This window comes from Equus przewalskii, chromosome 26, assembly GCF_037783145.1.
Source record: "Equus przewalskii isolate Varuska chromosome 26, EquPr2, whole genome shotgun sequence".
NCBI classification, from domain to species: Eukaryota; Metazoa; Chordata; class Mammalia; order Perissodactyla; family Equidae; genus Equus; species Equus przewalskii.
In genome coordinates this window covers 12,840,646-12,860,606 of record NC_091856.1, presented here as the reverse complement: position 1 = coordinate 12,860,606, position 19,961 = coordinate 12,840,646, and the positions used below count along the sequence as shown (strand labels likewise).

Below are 19,961 nucleotides of genomic sequence, written 5' to 3'. Positions count from 1 at the left end.
CACCTGGGAGCTTGTTAGAAATGCATTCTCAGACCCCACCGCAGCCCTCCGGAGCCAGCATCGCTGGGGGTGGGGCTCAGTGATCTGTGCTTTAAGGAGCCCTCCAGGGGCTTCGATTGATGTTGAGATTGGCTGCTGTAGGGAAGCCGTCCTCTACCACACAAGCCTCTGCTGGCTCTCTTTGGTGGTGGTCGGTAGGAAGTGGGGAACTCCCTTTGAGGGGATCTCTTCCCTCCCAGCAGCGGCATTGCTTCTGAGTTTCAGCCTGCCTGTCTGAGGATCGAATTTAAAGCTGGTCCATCATGTAAACGAAATGGGCGCATGCATGACTGGATAATCAAGGAGAACGCACGTGTACACACTTTCGCATTCATCTGGCATATTTTTCAGCAAACAGTAGCATCAGAGAGATTTGCCTTATGCATTGTTTTAAATAGAACAGGAAACGACAAGCTTCATTTTCGTTGCGTTTCATTTTTTCCTTGGTATTTAATAGCACTGAAGGGGATATTGACACAATAAAGCAAACTTTAAAGATGCCCATTCTTGTGACCTGACCTAGGCTAATTTGCCAGTTCACAGCGATCAGCTTCTTCTTGTTGAGTATTCATGGTTTCCAATGATCAGAGGTGTGTGAGGAAAGCAGTTTCCTCCGAAACCTCGCTTCTCGGTGATGCCTTACAATGCAAGCAAGTCTTGGACCAAATTCAGCCACCTGTAATGATAACAAAATAATAAACAAAACCCAATACGATAGCAGAAAACAGACGCAAAGACTGGGTGATCCGTTTTGGAAGCCCACTGAAGTGTAGACCCTCTGTTCCACACTTTGGGCTTCTTCAACCTAGAAGGTTCGCTTTGAGGCAAAAATGCCACAAGGTTCTGCTCATTGGCTGAACTTCTCCAGCATCCCTGGTGTTTTGAGTGCTGGACTTGCCTGGGCATTGTAGGATATTTAGCAAGCCTGGACCCAGGCACTGATTTCTGCTAGCTGTCCTCCCCGTGTCTACTACTCTCTAGTCATTGCAATAACCCAAAAATGCCACCCCCCCCCCATTCCAAACCTCTGTAATCATCTGATGACTGTAGGGGCGATGGGAGGGGACCAAACGGAGTTCTTGACCTAAAGTGTTACTCCAAAGGTGTTAGGTTGCTGGTTTTCGGTATCAGATTTGTCGAAATAGTCCATTAATGCAAAGCAGAACGTTTCTTGACTAGCTCACATTTCCCACTGAAATATTATTTCTAATATCCCTTGTGCTAATTATCGAGCTCAATATGCAACTTCAGATCGTGATATTTAAAGCAAGCACTTGTCACAGTGCTTGTAGCAGGCGCTGGAGTTGGAGTGGGGGCTCCTGATTAGGGTCTTTCAAATGCTAACCAGCCACCTCTGGAATGTGGATTCCTGATTAGGGTACTTCACATATTAATGAACTGTTTCTAGGGTATGGATTACTTTTAATTTACACCTCCTATTTCTCACTCTCTGTGCTGCAGCGTGTGAATGTAAATTACAGGTTAGGTACTATACCTTGGGAGGGAGGCATCTTATGCAGTGGGTGTGGAAGTGAGCATGTGTCTGCTGGGTGATCAGTAGTGTGTGTAAGAAGGCCTTGGAAAGTGCATTGCCTTTGGCTCAGGGATATAGTGACCAACCGGCCAGGACTGAGGGCTTCCCTGGGATGTGGGGCTTTCAGTGCAAAAACCAGGACAGTCTAGGGCAAACTGGGACAGTCAGTTACCTGACCAGTGACTCTGCCTCTAGAAATCTATCCTAAGGCAGTGAAGTGGGAAAGGTTACTTATAATAGGTGTTACCTGTGAAGGTGCAAATTTGTAAGCAGTGTACAGAAATGGCAATAGGGAATTTATTGAATAAATTTTGGTATATCCATCAGATGGAGTATTATAGTTCTAAAAAACTCATGTTCTGTGTATTAGCTCGGGCTGCCATAACAAATACCAGAGACGGGGGGCTTAGACAACTGAAATTGATTTTTTCACAGATCTGGAGGCCACAAGTCCCAGATCAAGATCTAGCAGCGCTGATTTCTGGTGAGGCTCTCTTCCTGGGTTACAGACGGCTGCCTTCTTGCTGTGTCCTCACCCAGCGGAGAGAGCGAGCCAGCTCTCTGGTGTCTCTTCTTAAAAGGGCATGAATCCCATCTAATTAGGGCCTCACTTTATGACCTCACTGAACCTTAATTAATTCCTTACTCCAAATACAGTCACATCGGGGGTTAGGGCCTCAGCATACGAATGTTAGGGGGACACAATTCAGTCCATAGCATTTTCAAAGACCACTTGTGGAAAAGAAGAGAGAATCACCACATATTGTTAACTGAAGCCACAAAACAGTATGTATGATATGACTCAGATGTTGTCTAAAAGAATAAATAAGAAGAAAATTTGTGTGTACAGGAAGACTGGAAGACTGGACAGCATGTTAAAAAATGGAAATTAAGGTGATTTTCAGTTTCTTTATTTTTTCTATAGTTTTCTGTATTCCTTTTTGTATTCCAAAATTTTAAGAGGTTAACACACAATACTTTTTAAATAAGAAAATCGTAGTTTAAAAATACAGGCTCTGGGTAGATTGCTGCCACGCCAGGGGAGAATGGCTATGCTGCCTATGAAGGAAGAAATGGCGCCTGGATTGGTGTAGCTAAAAAGAACAAATGAAGAGGGAATCTATAACGTTTGTGCAAACCTGAGTTGCCTATTCCCCGTGTAATTTGGCAGATGGAGCCTTGCTCTGTCTGAGAATGGGCAGTGGTTAAACACTTCTGTCTGGAACTGGCCATCACGGCTTGAATCTCGCCCTTTGACTTGCTAGCTGTCTGTCCTCGGGCAGTGTGTCTCCGTCTCTGTTGTCTGTAAGACACGAATAACAGGAATGCCTATCCCCTTGGCTTGTTGTGAAGTTAGAGTGAGTTATTCCATGAAAAGGGCCCTGCTGAGTAGAAAGGTGCTCAGTAAATCAGCCGTGGTTGTTACTGTGATTATTCTCTTTCTTCTAAGAATGCCTGGCTTTGCCTCTTAGGCAATGCTTAGAAATTCTTTTCACCTCATGGCTTTGGATAACGTGTCCCCTGTTTCTTTGCGAGGGGTTTCTTAATCACCGCCACACTTGCTAGATTTGACAAATAAAAACACAGGATGCCCAGGTAAATCTGAATTTCAGATAAACAGCAAATAATTTTTTTAGTCGGTAAGTATGTTCCAAATATTGCCTAGGCCATACTTATACTAAAAAATTATCCATTGTTTATCAGAAGTTAAAATTTAACTGAGTGTCCTGTATTGTATCTGGCAATCCTAATTATTACAGATATGCTAACACGTTGAAAAGGAACCCAGCGATGAAGCTTTCTTAAGCGGATCTGTCTGAGCCCAACCTACCGCTGCTGGACTCCTGGTGCTGGCATTTCTACTGCTTTATAGTGAGGAGTGTGCGAAATAACCTCCCTGCTGATCCTGGCTTGGCACCTGGCACCTGGCACATGGTACCTGCACAATGGATCAGGTAGGAGAGCCTGTCCTTTACTAGCCACGTAACTTTGGGGGAATTGCATAATGTCTTTAAGCTTCGATGTCCTCAAATGCAAAATGGGGCTCATCATAAGACCTGCTTCATTGTGAGAATTAAATAAAATGAGATAATTCCCAGCCCGTGGGAAGCGCGGCTGCCGGGGGTGAATGTGCTGGTGGATCTCAGAGCGCAGTAGCAGGCGGTGGGTCTGTTCCAGCCCTTGCAGTGGAGAAGTGAGAGACTTATTCTCATGGCTGCCACAGTCTCCTATCTTCATGATCTTTCTTGCCTGGAGAAACAGTAAAGACAGCAGGAAAATGGTCTCCACTTCACTTCCCCCACTCAAATCTGGCACGCGTGCATCTAATTGGCAGAACCCGATTCGAATGGCAAACCCTCGCTGCAAGCCAGCCATGGAGTTGTAATGTCTGTCTCCAGCCTCTGCTGAGTGGGAAGGCACGCCAGGAGTGGGAATGGATGCTGAGTGCGCTGGATGCTCCTCAACCCAACAAAATATTGGGAGGGAGGAGATGCCTGTAAAGGTAGTTGTCTAGATGAGACTGGGTTATCCAACTCCCATTCTCCAGGCCTCAGCATCATCCCTCTCGCCGCCAGGGTACTCGTTGTGTTTGAGACCCAGCCTGGACTCTCTCCTTCCTCTGCCTCCATCTTCTTCCTGTCTAGGGATCAGTTTCAATGCTGACCCCCAATCCAGGGTCCAAGGCTTAGCTATCGGTTGTCAGACTTTATCAGTGTTGCCAGCCTGAATTTTTAAGCACTGCCTTTCCTGGATTGCTTGTTTTTGTGCCTTCCTGGCAAAAACTTTCTTTTGCTCTTTGAAGTCTGCCCTTTACCTACAGATTGCACTTTTTCTTATCATCTGGAGCTCATCTGCTCTGCTCTCCCCTGCCTTCCCACCCCTGGTGAAGCTGGTTCACTGTCACCCCCACGGTTTTCTCCATCTTGCTTTGGTTAAGGGTTATGAGAGAGAAAAAGCCCTCATGAATCAAACCCGGGCCATGGGAATTTAAAACACACAGCATGAGCCCGGCTATAGCCTACATGTTCCTGGGTACAGGGAGCAATAACAGCATCTCAGCTTCCAGGTACACACTGTCAGCCGATCACTTTGCATGTGAAACTAATCTCAAACTCTTAAGGACCAGCAGCCACACCGTTTGTTAAAATCACAATGCATCCCTTCTGCTGCCAAAGATGGAACTGTAATTTCTGCCTCTTCTCGAAATAAATACTTTGCATGGTTCTGAAAAATTTTAGCAATTAGCTGGTACCATCACCTCTAATTAGCCACTGGCAAACACAATTGAGATAATAACGCTTACAGAGGAGCAAGCATGAATAAGCACCAGATTCTAAATCTACTGGGGAAGTGACCCTGATGAATCATTTAATAGTCCCCATAATGTAATTTTGCAGGTTTGTTGTACACACACCACAGAGAACATATTAAGTGGGTCTGAGCCATAAGAGCGTCTTAATGATTAATTTGCCATATGCTCCTGAAAAAATCTCATTTTTTGACAAACAATACCCATCTACTCTTTTGCTTATTAATAAAACCATCAAGAAAATCCACTTTTCTTTCCGTCTCCCTAATGAGTCCCTGTAACTCACATGGATATCCAGGGATTGGTCTTTTTTTTTTTTTTTTTAATTATCTCTAAATTCCCATGGAAGTTAGCAGAACATAGCTATTTACTCTCTTATATTGTGTTTTATTTCAATTGTTGGCAATTGCTTTTTAATCATTTTTATTGGCTCTTCCACAGTGCTACCGTAGGGAAGATAATTGTTATCCCTTTTTATTTACAGAGTACACGCTGCTGCAGGGTTAAGTGGCATGCCCCCAGACCTCGGCGAGGGGGAGTCTAGATTAGAACCCCAGTCTGCAGATTCCCAGCATGTCTCACACAGAAGGACCGGACTTGGAAAACCACTTCTCTGAATGGTAAAACCCGACCAGGAGCAAGGAGCCCTGCCTCTGAGCAAGACCATCTGAAACTCAAGTTTCCAAATCTATAAAATGGGCTTGTCCTGGGACATTGTTGTGAAGATCCAGTAAAATAGTGGCTACAGAGAGGTTTGGGGGTTGTACACACCTAGGGGACTGCACAGTCGCCAGAACGGCAGGCTCCTTTTTCCTGTCCCCTTCTCCTGCAGGATGAAAGTCTAGCTGTTCTCTGGGCAGGTGGCCTTGGGGGATTGGCCTTACTCTTCCTCCAGGTGAGTCAATGCCTGTGCGTGTCTGTGCTGGACACACAGTTGGCCACAATGCGGGTGCCGTTGATTTCCTCTGTCTGGCTCGGCTATCACAGCACTCAGCTTTCTTCAAAGGCGTGTTGGCTCCCAATGAACGCTCAAGCTGGCCTTGACAGCAGGGGCTCTGGGGACGACTTCACAGTCTCACAGAGCACAGGGCGGGGGTGGGTGGGCGTGGGGAGCAGGTCTCAGGCTAGCTACACTGCCCCCTCCTATCACAGGAGGAATGAGGCTTCACGGCTAAGGGGGTGGTGGGGTGAGGATGAGGCTGTGCTCACATGGAGGTGTCCAGGAAGGAATTCACTCCCTTCCTCCCTCTGCTTCTAGTAACTCTCTCCCTTTACCTCACTACCTGTTGCAATGTTCTGCCCTGTTTCCCTCTTCACACCACTGTTTCCAGTAGAAATAATTGGTCCCTTCTCAAACGTTCTTGGTGTCTGGCAAATTATTCATGGTCCTGAAAAATTTTAGTAATGAGCTTGTACCATCACCTCTCATTGGCCACTGGCAAACACGGTTGAGGTAATGAATGTCAAAAGCCAGATTCTCCCCTGGCCTATATAGCACCATGGTTCAAATCAGAAAAAGGTAGCCCCTCTGAGTAAGAACACTGCTTGGAATGTGGGAAGTACCTTTAAAGGAAGGAAAAAGGTGCCCCTTGCTCCTGGTGGGTGCAGTGCTGACAAGGCACATGGTTTGTCCTGCAGAGAGCAGGCTGCATTCAATACCCTCCCCTAGTTGCCCCTTAGCCAAGGGCTTTTGTGCAGTGCACAAACTGGACAACCATACATGGTGGCCTTATCAATGGCTTTTCTGTTCACGTGCAATTGAGGCTGAGGGAAAGTGAGCTCTCTCTCAGGCCCAGAGGGCTCTCTTTGCCCCTCGCAACACACAGAAGGGGAAAATGAGCTCAGATTATATTAATGAGGGTGTAGTGAGTTGAACTGTGACCCCCAAAAGATATGTTCAAGTCCTAATACCTGGAGCCTGTGAATGTGACCTTACTTGGAACGTGTCTTTGAGATGTAATTATAGTTCAAAAATCTTGAGATGAGATCATCCTGGAATGGATTGAGGTGGGCCCTAAATCCAATGGCAGCTGTCCTTATAAGAGTAAGGCAGAGGGAGATTAGACAGATCGAAGAGGGGGACATAGGAAGAAACACAAGGAAGAAGGCATGGGAGGATGGAGCAGAGATTGGAGACATGCAGCTACAAGTCCAGGAGCACCAAGTGACACCAACGGCCAGCAGAAGCTGGAAGAGGCAAGAAACAGAATCACACCCCTTCACCCCCGGCAGCCTCGAGGAGGAGTGTGGCTCTGCCGACACCTTGATGCTGAGCTTCTGGCCTCCAGAACTGTGGGAATGAATTTCTGTTGTTTTACGCCACCCAGATTGCGGTCATTTGTTAGAGCAGCCGTAGGAAATTAATACAGGTGTAAGGGTCGGGATGGAAGGGGAGACTTACCAGGGGTTTCCTTTCTGAATTGTAACTGGTTCCTTCCTGCAGTATCTAATACCAAGCACATGTCATCCCACGTGGACCTCTTCCCTTCCTTCTGACCCCAGCTGTCCTCAGCTGTATAAGAGAAATAATTTCTCCTTTTAACATAACTGTCTTGAGGACTCACACTGCTTTTATTATATTAAAAAACAGAATAAGCGTAATTTCTGCCCCTCTCAATTTTATACAAGAAATTAATAATTCTCCTATTACATACTTTCTGATGAACTCACATCCCAGCCTTATTTCGCTAAGAGAGTGGTCTTCTGTCTCTGGCCTACATTATTCCAAACGACTTCCCTTTCACTCGCCCTTGGCAGTGAGAGAGGAAGCTCAACCTACCCTTCGCCAGTTTTGAAGCATTTGTAGCCCATTATTTCACCTCCAGGTTGTGGGCTGCTCAAAAGCCTGCTCCAGGTGTGATTAATCTCCATGCCACCCAACGCGGGACCTGTCAGCTGGCAGACGCTCAGGAAGGGTTTGGTGCCTAGGGTTACCGACTATTCCAGTTTTCCTGTGACAGAAAGGTTTCTTGGGACGTCAGGCTTTCAGTGTGAAAACCAGAACAGTTCTGGGCAAACTGGGATGAACGATTGATTGCCCTAGTTAACTGAACAAATGAATGAATTGCCCTGACCCATTGTTCTTGGGGACATCAGGACTTGGGCAACTCATCCAATATAAAGTTATTTGGTCCTTCTTCCCACCCTGCCTCCTTCCTGGGGCTCCAAGCCTCCCAGGGCCCTTTCTTCCCCGGGGAGCCTGCTCCTCAGTAGCACCATGGCTTGGGCACCTGGTCCAACCGGGTCCCAGTGGCCCTCTGCTTAACGCTCGCCATGTGTAGATCTAGTTCTTCTGCCACTTGACTTTTTTGTTCTCTGAATTCTTTCCTAGCTGTTTTTTTTCTTCCTGCTTCTTAAATATTGAAGTTCTCCAGGATTCTGGCTTTGTTCCATTTCCGCATAGTTCATGGATGACCTCAAGAACTGAAATTAAAACAAAACAAAATAAAACACCAAAACAGAACACCTTGGATGCCATTATCCACTCTTTCTTTTTCACACTCAACATTCAATCCATCAATAAGCTGGGCAGATTCTTCTGAATAACTAGTAAATCAATTCCCTTCTCTCCATCCCCATGGTCGCTACCATATGCCAGAACCTTATAATTCCTTGTCTTTTACTTAGATTTCACACTTCCAGTCTTAGCCTTTCCGATTTATCCTTTTCACTGCTTCAGAGCGATTGCTCTAATATGCAAATATGACTGTGATTCTCTCTTGCTTAAAATATGCCAATGGCTCCCTGCGATCCGCAGGAGACGTTCCAACTTTCTTAGATTGGCACACGAAACTTTTCTTGACCTGTCCCTGTCCAACATTCTGGCTTCTTCTGTCACCTCTTGGCGATCTCAGAGCCCACACTCCTGTCTCAAGGAACCTGTCCTGCTCCTTCTACAACCAGATCCTTGGACCTACACGTCCCTTCCTCTGTCTGTGCTGCATTCCCAGCCTGCTTCACCTGGCTGCCACTTGCCAGGCCTTCAGAAGTCAGCTCACAGATTCCCTCCCTGACTCTGTCACGCTGGATGAGCTGCCTCCTTTGTGCTGCCCCAGCGGGTGTGTTTACTGTTCCCAGAGCACTGACCACCTGCTGGGCTCCCTTGCTGTAAGGCGAGCAACCCAAGGGCAAGGCAGTGGGATCCACCTTTGTCTTCTCTCTCCGCAGCACTTGGCACAACGTAAGCACCTGTACTAAGTTGGATAGTGTTCCCCCAAATTCATGCCCATAACGTGACGTTATTTGAAAACAGAATCTTTGCAGATATAATTATTAAGTTGAGGTCATCCTGCATTATGGGGCCTCTAATCCAGTATCACTGGTGTTCTTATAGGAAGAAGAAAGGACACACAGAGACACAGACACACACAGAGAAGATGGCTGTGCGACAGCAGAGGTAGAGATCGGAGCAATGCAGCTACAAGCCCAAGAACACCAAAATTGCTGGCGTCTACCAGAAACTAGGAGAGAGGCAAGGAAGGACCATTCTGCAGAGCCTACAAAGGAAGCATGACCCTGCTGACACCATGACTTTGGACTTGTGGCCTCCAGAATGGGGAGGGAGTACCTTTCTGTCGTTTAAACCACCTAGTTGGAGGTATTTGCTCTGGCGGCCTTAGGAAACTAGCACAGTACCCAACACGTTTGGTTGGCTCAATGAATGGTCTAACCTATCTCCTCCTTCCTCACAGCCATGGGAAAAGACCTGTCAACTCTGAGCTGGAATATTCTGGTAGTCTTCTGATTGGTCTCCCTGTGGTAGCTAAATAGAGTGGCACCTTGAGTTTATGACTGCAGATGGATCCTGTGTTTGTTAGGCTGATTATCAGAGAAGTTTTTTCTCACGACCCAACTATAAGGTTACCTGAATCCCAGTGCTAAAAAATGTCACCTCTGCCCTGGGTGAAGCTTTCATGCAAGGCTCTGCTGGGGCACCTAAAAGGACAATGATTCAGGCTATCACTGAGCTCACAGAGCAAGCCACAGGCCTGTTTTTGCACCTGCTTGCTAATAAATGAGAGTCTGCGTGGCAGATTCTGACACCTGCTTTCATTATAACCTACAGAGACCCGTGGCCCGAAGACCTCATGCATGTACATGGTGAATGACAAAATTGACTCAGGTCAGTTCTCCCCAAGAAGGTCGTAGAAAGAACTCCAGTTTCGGAACAAGACAAATTTGGACTAAAATCCCAGCTCCACCACTGACTGCCTGATTCAACTATGATGTTGCTTCTGAAGGAAGTAACAACGGTCCGTGCCCGCCTCACCGGGTTATTGCTATAATTAAGCAAGATCAAGTGTATGAAAGGCTTTGGGTGTCACAAATGTTCCCCATTAGCCAGTAACTTGTGTGCAGTCCCGCAGCTAAGGGGTGAGGTACTCTCTGGGGTCTCAGCCCTGGGGACAAGGTTCTTTCCCCTGAAATAGAGACAGTGGCCTCTAATGAGGGCCTCAGCATTCATTAGGATTTCGGGATGTCCCACCTCATGGACTGTCATATACATTTTCCACTTTTATCCTCACAAAGGCTTCTATTTAAAAAATTCTTTTCCTCATTAAAAATATAGGTTAGTTTTAGAAATGAGGCTCCAAGACGGGGTACAGCTCCTCACAGCACTTGAGAGCAATGCTTCTCAAGCTTGGCTGCATGTGAGAGCTTTGAAAAATCCCCATGCCCTGCCGCCTTCCAGACCAATGAAACCAGCCTGTCTCATACTGGGGCCCAGGCGTCAGAACTTTAAAAAACTTCTGGGGCAGGCCTGGTGGTGTAGTGGTTAAGTGTGCACGTTCCGCTGCAGCAGCCCGGGGTTCCCCGGTTCAGATCCTGGGTGCGGACATGGCACCGCTTGGCACACTATGCTGTGGCAGGTGTCCCACATATAAAGTAGAGGAAGATGGGCAGGGATGTTAGCTCAGGGCCAGTCTTCCTCAGCAAAAAGAGGAGGATTGGCAGCAGATGTTAGCTCAGGGTTAATCTTCCTCAAAGGAAAAAAAAAAAAAACCTTCTTAGGTGGCTTCAAAATGCAGCCAAATTTGAAGATCTGTGTTCTAGAGTTTATAAATCACTTTCCTGCAAATGAAGGGATTTGAACTTTTACTCCTCTGTGAGGATAGCAGAGTAGATTTCATTGTCCCCACTCTGAAGACGGGAAAAACCAAGGCTTAGAGAAAATTCTAGAAGGACTTGGGCTGGAAACCAGATTTCCTGATTCTGCTCCAGTGCTCTGTCCCTGTCAGAGCATTGTCAGGGGAGGGGCTGTGCCATGTCACTGACCTCGCAGGCTCCCTTTCAACGCATGTCCGCACCTGATAGAGGACTGACTCGGGTCCATGGAACAATTTACCGCTAACGAGCCAGAGCAAGGTTCCCACGCCCTGTCCCCAGCACCCACCGCCTGCCCTCCCCTGCAGTCCCTGGGTTCCCTGGAGCACAGTGCAGGGGCTGGGGGTTTCCCATACGGGCCTGTCAGATCCATTTCTTTCCCGCCTCTCTTTTTCCATCTGCCTTGTCATAGGGTGAGTGGTATGGGCTTGAGTCTGCCAAGTGCTTTAGTGGCTCTGGAGTGGAGAGAGCAGCATGAGCCCAGAGTGTTTAGGCCATGGGAAAAGCGGGTCTTTTCCACAGACCATCCCTCCCTGCTGCCCCCAGGTTCTCAGGCCCCTCATGATTCCCAGGGGGCCACCAGCAATTAAGACACAGTTCTGGAAAGCAGAAGGCTCTGACAGCCCACAAATCAGCCTCCATATCTCCACCCCCAACCCATCCCCCCCATCCCTCCCAGGACAATGCTTGCAAGTCATCTTGAGCAATGGAACCAGAAAACCCCAACATAGTGAGAGAAAACAGAGGCCTCCCTTTATGGCTGCTGGTGCGATTTCAATAGAAAGCCCTTCTCGGGCAGGAAGAAGCGATTCTTCTGCTGGGTGCCTAACAAAAGCTGACCTCTTCCTTGGAGGCATTTGGTAGGCCCAGAATCAAGCTGGGGTTATTTCCCCACCATCACCATAGTCATAGCAACAGCTTTGATTAATGCGGTGGCCCATTAGAGGGATAATGTCAGCCCTAATCAGGAACGCCTCAAGTATCCCTCTTTGCATTTTGGTAAATGGCGTAATCACATTACGGTTCGATGTGTCTGGGAGCTGATTGCTGTCGCGAAAAGTCTGCCTGATTTTCCAGGTTAAGGGGTGTCGGGGGCCGAGACACAGCTAATCACCATGCATTGTTGGGAGTGTTCGGAGACGGAGGGCACAGAGGCTGCCTGGTATGTGCCGCCCTCCCCTTCCTTCTCCGTCGAAAGGAGTGCTCTGGGTTGGTGGTCTGTTTGCAAGGGGCGCCTCCCCGAAGGAGATGGGCCCAGAGTCAGACAGAGGTGGTATTTTCTGTTGCGGTTAAGCATGAAGAATGCAGAGGCATGGCTGGGAAGAACAGGCAGGCGGCCGAGTTGGTCCTGCCGCTTGTCCATCAAGCTTGTGATGGACAGGCAGCCTCGGGTCATGCCACCGGGCTGGAAAACTGGCAGGAGAGCCCCACTCTGGCCTGAAGATAGGAAACGGCAGGGGTGACATGCACAGCAAAGGCACATAATGATTGTGGACTTGACTTGTCATAATAGCACTTGGCTGCTGGCGGGCCCGGCTTTGCTGTAGAATCTGTCGAAGCTTCCACTCAAGGGTAGATTCTTGCTCCACCCCGGGGAGGCGGAGACTTCCCCACCTCTCTCCTTTTACCAGCAGGGAAACCAAGGCAAGGAGAGCTGACATCTCTCATCCCTGTACGTATATAGTGAATCGATGCTAGGTTCCACCTCCCAAGGGATCGTCCTGACACGCTGCCTCTCCCTGCCTTCCATCCCAGCCTAGCTGCTTTTGTCTCTGCAAATCCGTGGGTGACGGTAACAGTAAATCGTCACTACCAATGTTGAAAGATTAAGAGGAGGACCTGAGGAAATATGCATTGAACCCCCAGAGGCTATTTTTAGATGCTCCCGGGAGGTTTTAAAAAAGGACTCACACAGTTAACTATTTATGACTTTTCGAACGCAGAGCAGAAATAGAAGGCAGCACTCAGCTTCTGCGATGCCCGGGAAGTACAATCCTCTCGGAGGCCCGAAACCACTCTGGGGCCATTAAATTTACTGTCTCTTGGACGACATTTAATATCTTGCATAACGTTTTCATTTTTGGCCACCACACTAGTTTTTCTTCTCAGTGCTGAAAATTATCTCAAGAGTAGCTGAGGAAATTGAGTCGGTGAGTGAGAACGAGCTCAGAGTCGCAGGGTTGGTCTGCGGCCAAGCCCTGGTGGAAGCAAATCTCTTGCCAGTTGGGTCAAAGTTCACATCAGAAGGTTCAGCTAACTGTCCTAGGGCAGGTTGGGGGTGTGGAAAGTTCCTCGGGGGGGGGCCCTACCCATCAAATGCACAAGAAATCGTGGCACCATGAATGAACCAAGATCCGTCTTCCATCTTTCTTTGCTCCAAGCCAACTTTTCACCTGAAAGAGTCAATATTCTTCCCAAGGATGTTGGATTAGACATGTTAAAGGTCATAGGCTACTGTCTGCCCTAAAACCTCACAGACTGGTGAAGTATTTTGTGTGGGACAGAATGAAATTCCCTCAGCTCTGGGGGGAACTAGTAGCATTTTCCCAACTGCTCTCTGAAGTATATAGGTGTCTTTCCAGTAGCCTGGACCTCGATCATGTCTTCCTTTAAACTCAGCTGATCAGGGAATTGGAAATTAAAGTAAATCGAGGATATAGGGCCTTGGCCCCACACAGCCAATAGCTTTAAGCTAAACCCACAAGAGAGCGACATTTGTCTGAACAGAAAACCACAGAGGAATGAATTAACATCACGGTCAGAGTTTCCATATGGCCCCTGCTGGCACCCTCACCGCAGAGCCGCCTGTGCTGGCTGCCCCCCTCCCTGCTAGCGCAGCCTCATGCCAGTCCCTGGGCCAATCCTGACAGAGGCAAGATGTGTATGAATAGTCTCCCTCTCTCAGCTCAGTCTACAGGGCTTCTCAGACGTGGCACTCAGTGGTCCAGTCTCTTACTGCCTCGCTCTATCCTTTCTCTTGTTTCTGGCGAAAACCACAGCCTGCACTTGGCATTCCAGAGGTGAGCCTTCCATAGACAAGTGGGCATAATGGACCATACAGATCTCCTCCTTGATGCCCACTCTCACCTGACTCTTCTTTTCGGGCAATGCTGCCATTCCACATTTCCTGTTGGCTACTCTGGCACCGACCTCATTTGGAATTTGGCTCCCTCAGACATGGCCACCTCTCCAGGCCCAGCAGCTCTGGTGGATTCTGTTTCTGTTGACAGCTACCTCCTCCAGTCCTAGCTCACGCCTTTTCCCTGACCACACATGCCGCACCCACGATGCCACCTTGCACATGACTTGCGTGTTAACTTGTCTGTCTTCCTCCACCGGACTGTGAGCTCCATAAGAGCACAAATCTCATTTATTTTTCTCTTCATTGTATCCCCAGCACCTAGAAACATTTAATACATATTTGAGGAACGAAAGCATAAATGAAAATATAATATCCCGTTCCTGCAGAGGGAAGCAATCATTCCCTTGACTTAGCTGAAGCGCATCCATCTCTGTCCGTTTAAACTGAAAGAGCAAGCTCAGAATTCAACCCTGGCAGAATTGTGTCACTTCTGAAAGGACAGGCTCTTTACGAAGACCTGTGCTCGTTACAAAAACGTTCAGAATAGAAATTTGTCCCCTTTGTTTGCTTTATAATTATTTTTAATTGCTCACCATTCTGCCAATTAATCAAGTCTTCGGTTTCCTCTAAAAAGGAAATTGTTAGTTTTTAGACTTGGGTTGGAGGGGAAATGACACGTGATTGGAGACGATGAGGTGGCTCTGGTCTTATTGCCTCCATGTCTCTGAGTGAGTCACAAATTATCTCCAACCTTAGTCTCCTCATTTGGAAATTGTAGTAATTGGACTCAGAAATCATTAAGTTTCCTCCTAGATTAGTGCTCTATGAATTTATATTTCTGTTTCGCTAATGCAAGTCCTCATACATGCCCTTTTTGTCTTGTGTTTTGGCCAAATCAGAACTTCGGGGTTAAAGCCTTTGCACAACTTTCCGTATGTTGCCACCAGGTGGCAGGAGCGTGCCACAGTCCTTTTGTCCCAAGCACAAAGAGTGAGAGTGTCTCACCAGAGGCCGAGTTAAGATTGTAGCTTTCTAACCTGGGAGGCCAGAGTCTGAGTTTTTGAAATAGCAAAACATTCTGTTCATGAAAACATTTATTTTTATGCCAAACAACAGTTTCAGGGTTAGCAATGCCCAGGGACCCAAATTTCTGTGGTTCAGAATTTTGAGGGCCTGGTAGCTCAGCTCCTGGTGGTCTTCCCACTCCCCTTTATAGCCAAGCGAGTCAAGGGAAACCCCAGGAGTGACTGTGCCATTCAGCGTCCCACGAGGAGAATCATGTGTGAACCCGAATTGATGGATTTTATCCTGGGTTCTTTTTGTTCTTTCCTGTCTCATTCCAGGAAAGAGATAAGGGCTGAGCCAGGGCAAAGTTGGGACAGCTCCTCAAGCCCTTTTTTTTTTCTTTAAAAAAAGAAACAAAACTATTTGCCTAATTACAATAAAATTTTACCTAAACACAAACTCAGCAAGAGAAATTCCATCTCCCCTCCTCCCTCACTATGGTTAATTTTGTGTGGTCCCGACTGGGCCATGGAGCACTTAGACATTTGGTCAAACTTTATTCTGGGTTTTTCTGTGAGGATGTTTGTGGATGAGATTAACATTTAAACCAGTAGACTGAGGAAAGCTGATTGCCTTTCCTAATGTGGGTGGGCCTCATCCAATCAGTTGAAGCCTTACCTAGAACAAAAAAGGCTGACCCTCCCTCGAATAAAGGAGAACTCTTCTTGCCTAACTGCCTTCGACCTGGGACATTGGCTTTCTTCCTGCCTTTGGACCTGAATTGAAACATTGGCTCTTCTTGGTTCTTGAGCCTGCCAACCTTCGGACTGGAACTAAACCGTCAACTCTCTTGGGCCTTCAGCTTGGAAACTCACCCTGCAGATCTTGGGACTTGTCAGCCTCCATAATCATGTGAGCCAATTCCTTGTAATAAATCTCTTTATATATATGTTTAGTATATACATGTGAGTTATATACATATATGAGTATATACACACACATATGCGTGTGTATGTATCTGTCTCCTATAGGTTCTGTTTCTCTGGAGAACTCTGATGAGTATACCCCCTAACTGGCCATTCATCATTTGGTTGTGCACACATCTGTGCACTGAGCACCTATTTTGTGTGCTAAGCATCAGGAACAGGGAGATGAACAAATTGAGCATTTTTTCCTGCCTTCAGGTGGCATCCAATCTACTGAGGGAGATAGACAATCAAATATTCACTCAAGTGTAAAAACAAAGTTATAGCAAGTGCCACTGAGAGGTAGGAGTTGTTGTCAGAATCTGAGAGGAGTAGGGAGGAGAGTTGAGTTGCACAGAAGCCATGAGCCACATGTGGCCATTTAAATTTAAATTAGTTAAAATTAAATACCAATTTAAAAATTCAGTCCCTCAATACACTAGCCAATTTCAAGTGCACAACAGCTTCATGTGGTTAGTGGCCACCATATTGGATGGGACAGATTATGGAACATTCCTATCATCACCAAGAGTTCTACAGGACAGTGGTGGCCTAGAGCAGCTTTCTGAACCTCGGCACTATTAACATTTTTGGCCAGATAATTCTTTGTTGGGAGGGGCTGTCCTATGCATCGCAAGATATTTAGCAGCATCACCAGATGCCAGCAGCAGCAGTTCACCCAGTTGTGACAATCAAATGTCTCCAGACATTGAGAAGTGGTCCCTGGGGGCCCAGATTGCCCACGGTTGAGGGCCACTGGTCTAGAGGACCTTTGGAGGGAAATAAGTCCAGGAATTAGGATACAGAGTGGTAAGGGCTTTGAGGAGGGTCAACCAAGGCGCTCTCAGAACGTGGGCAGGGGGTTCCCAACTCACACTGGGAGACGAAGCAGGAGGCTTCCTCATGGAGTTGACGCCCCAGCCACACCTTGATAAGCAAGACAATGGCCGCAGCACAGACTTGGTACCACTTGGCATGCCTCTGGCCCCACCTGGAACCTGCTTCTTGCCTTCCTCATCTGCTCCTCCCCTCAGCTGGTCCCAGGCTGAACTCGGAAACCACTGTGTGAACTCTGATTCCCTTCATTTGCCTTTTTGCTTTCTAGAGTACTAGTCTTTGGATGTTGTTTAAGGATCCCCTGTCCTTCTTTCTTGTCCTATTTAGTGCTCTAATTGTAGCAGTAAGAGCTAGCTTCACAAAAGGGGCGTCAATTGTAAAGAGAGGCTGATGAGAATCCGAGACAGGAACCTGCATTCCTCCAGGCTTCATGGGGACTTGAATGGGGATGTCATTGCTCAACAAGGCTACTCTGTCTCTTGATGGCTTCATGGCCTCACTTAAGACAGCTCTGCTGTCCTCTGCACATGACCTCTGGTCTCACATGACCTCTGGTCTCACCTGTCTGCTGATCAGTTTCTTCTTGCCTTCAGTAGCAGCTGGTCCATAATGACCACCCAGTTCCCTCTCCAGTTGGGTAACTCTTGGTAAGCCTTTTGACTTCATTGCCAGTTGGAATTGGCCTATGTGAATTTTAGCTCAACATCCTGAAATAGGAATAGAATTGGCCTGACTCATCTTCTTTGAGCAAGGCCACACAAGTCATGGGCTCCTAGTCTATAGGGCTCCACTGGGGACTGGTGCCACTTGGTACAGAGTCTGACTATGTTTGTTCAACAGGGACCTGCCATAGGAGGTAGGGGCGGGCCAGGTGCCCTGGTACACAGCTCATCCAACTTCTACTACTCTGGCTTAGTTCTTAATTTCTCTTTATCCTTCTTATTGTCAGTAGCTTTGGAACTGATCCAGCTTCCTCTATTTTCTTATCTGTAATCAACTTTTATTTTCTTCCATCACCTAGTACAAGACCTAACACATATTAGCTGTTTGACAAATACCTGTTGTATAAGTCCACCAGTCAAAGACCACCAGGAGCATAGATGTAGTTAAGCAGATGTAGGTTTATTGAACTTGCTGCAATAGGGAGAGCACGTGGTGCCTTGGTAACAGAATGTTGGAGGGGTCTGTTAAAGGACTCGTGTGATTCTGAGGAAGGACTAGAGAAATAGCAACTAGTTTTGTATTGAATGCTACAAGGAAGTAGGGGTAACTCAGCAACCTGGCATCTCAGAAATCCCTGTACAGGAATTAGAAAGAACAAAAAGGCACTGGAGATGCCAATGATGAGAAAGCAACAATTTCTCAGAAGTGATTTTTTCAGCTCCAGTCTGGCCCTACCTCTGTTTGGTTAGAAACACTGTTTATTACAGTCTAACTGACAGCAGGGTGATTTCCAATTCTTCAGTTAAATGAAAAAAAAATAACTGAATGAATATTTAACTTTACCCCAATGTAGGAACAATTGCAATGGGTTACAGGCAAGACCGATATGCCAGTTTTGAGGCAGCCAAAGTGGCCCTTCACATTATCTGTCTTTCAGGAGGTTGCTTTTTACTGACTTTGAAGAAAATTGGCCTTCCGTATAATGATGTGACATAGATTCATCTGAAGCTCCGTCTACCATTTGGGAATAAATGGTGATGTTTGTTTTCCATTCTTGGGATTTTCATCCGTCTTTATCTTGATTGCTCCTTCAAGGATACTCTGCGGTTGGTCAGTGTTCCTCTTCAGATGTGGTCCCACACATTCAAGATATCATCTGCATGGAGTTATGGGTCAATTACATCCTGAGTTTGCAACACGAGGCTCATGTGACTCACCCTTTTTTTTCAGCAGTCACATTACCCATCTGTTCACATGGGCTGTTTTTAAGCAAGAGCACCCTGGCCTGGAATGTATGCAATTGATTTTTGGAATCTGAATAGAAAACTCATTTATCCTTACTCACAACATCTTATTCATTTTCACTCAACATCCTCGAAGATTGGAAAAAATACCTTTCATATTTGCTGTCCCTCTGACTTTTTGTCATTTGCAATTTGGTTAACATCTCTTCTCTATAATTCACTCATGACATTGACCAAAAGTTGAAGAGGAGACATGGAAGAACAGAATTCCTCCAGCTTCAGGAAGTCATCAACGATACTCTTTTGGTACGGTTGTTGGACTGTTTTCAATATAATCAACCAGTCCACAGTTCATTCCTGTATGTGTGTGGATAGAATGGGAGCTTTTGGCAACCATACATTTTCAGAAAGTTACTACACAGAGAGGCTTAGAGAGGGTGGGGGAAGTGGGAGTGAGGAGACCAGTGGGGATTGTAAAAAATAATCCAAACTTGAGGTCATCAGTTCTTAAACTAGGGTGGGGTGCCTTTGGAAATGGACAGGGAGGTGTTGTTGCTAGAAACATTGTGAAAGGAAAAGTCAACAGGTTTCTATGAACAAATGAATATGGGAAGGAATGGGGAAAAGAGGAGCTTACAGCCTGAGTGATTTGGATGGTGTTGTCATTGCTGGAAATATGGAGGCCTTGGGGAGAAGCTGTCTGGTACAGCAGTTGGGTGGTGGAAGAAATTCCTGCTGCAATGTGATGGGCAAAGTAGTGACAAGGTTTGAGTGCCTTCTATGGGCCAGGCTCTGGGCCATGTTTTTATTTGTTTGCTTGCTTGTTTCTTTGTTTTATAAAGCATTGCTCATTTAATCCTCATAAGAGCCATTTGAGGTGGGTAGTATTAACTCTCTTTTGCAGAAGGGAACTTGAGGATCAGAGGGGCTAAAATCTTTGTCTAAGCACGCTCTTTACAGAAAGTGCTCAGCCCTAGGGAGATAGATGTGACCAGACCTGTGCCCATCTTACAAGAAAATCACTAGTAAATGTAACTGCTAATGGACCTAAGCTTGGAGAAGACAGAGGACTATATTTAATTCAGTCTGGTGGGGATGGAGAGAAGAATGGGGAGGCTTCGAAGAGGATGAGATGGGTGAGAATGGAGGGCAAGTCAGAGAGAGAAGGCTATTCCAG

The 19,961-nt window shown here is 46.7% G+C and overlaps 1 long non-coding RNA gene across 1 annotated transcript; it reads right to left on the bottom strand.

The window, feature by feature from the left end:
- Positions 1-454: 454 nt before the first annotated feature.
- On the bottom strand, positions 455-18,032 carry LOC139079703 (uncharacterized). The gene is made up of 4 exons (XR_011533560.1): positions 17,936-18,032; positions 8,114-8,306; positions 7,285-7,395; positions 455-715 (listed from the first exon to the last, which is right to left on the bottom strand). It is a non-coding gene; the product is annotated as an uncharacterized lncRNA (long non-coding RNA).
- Between the last annotated feature and the right edge of the window lie 1,929 nt (positions 18,033-19,961).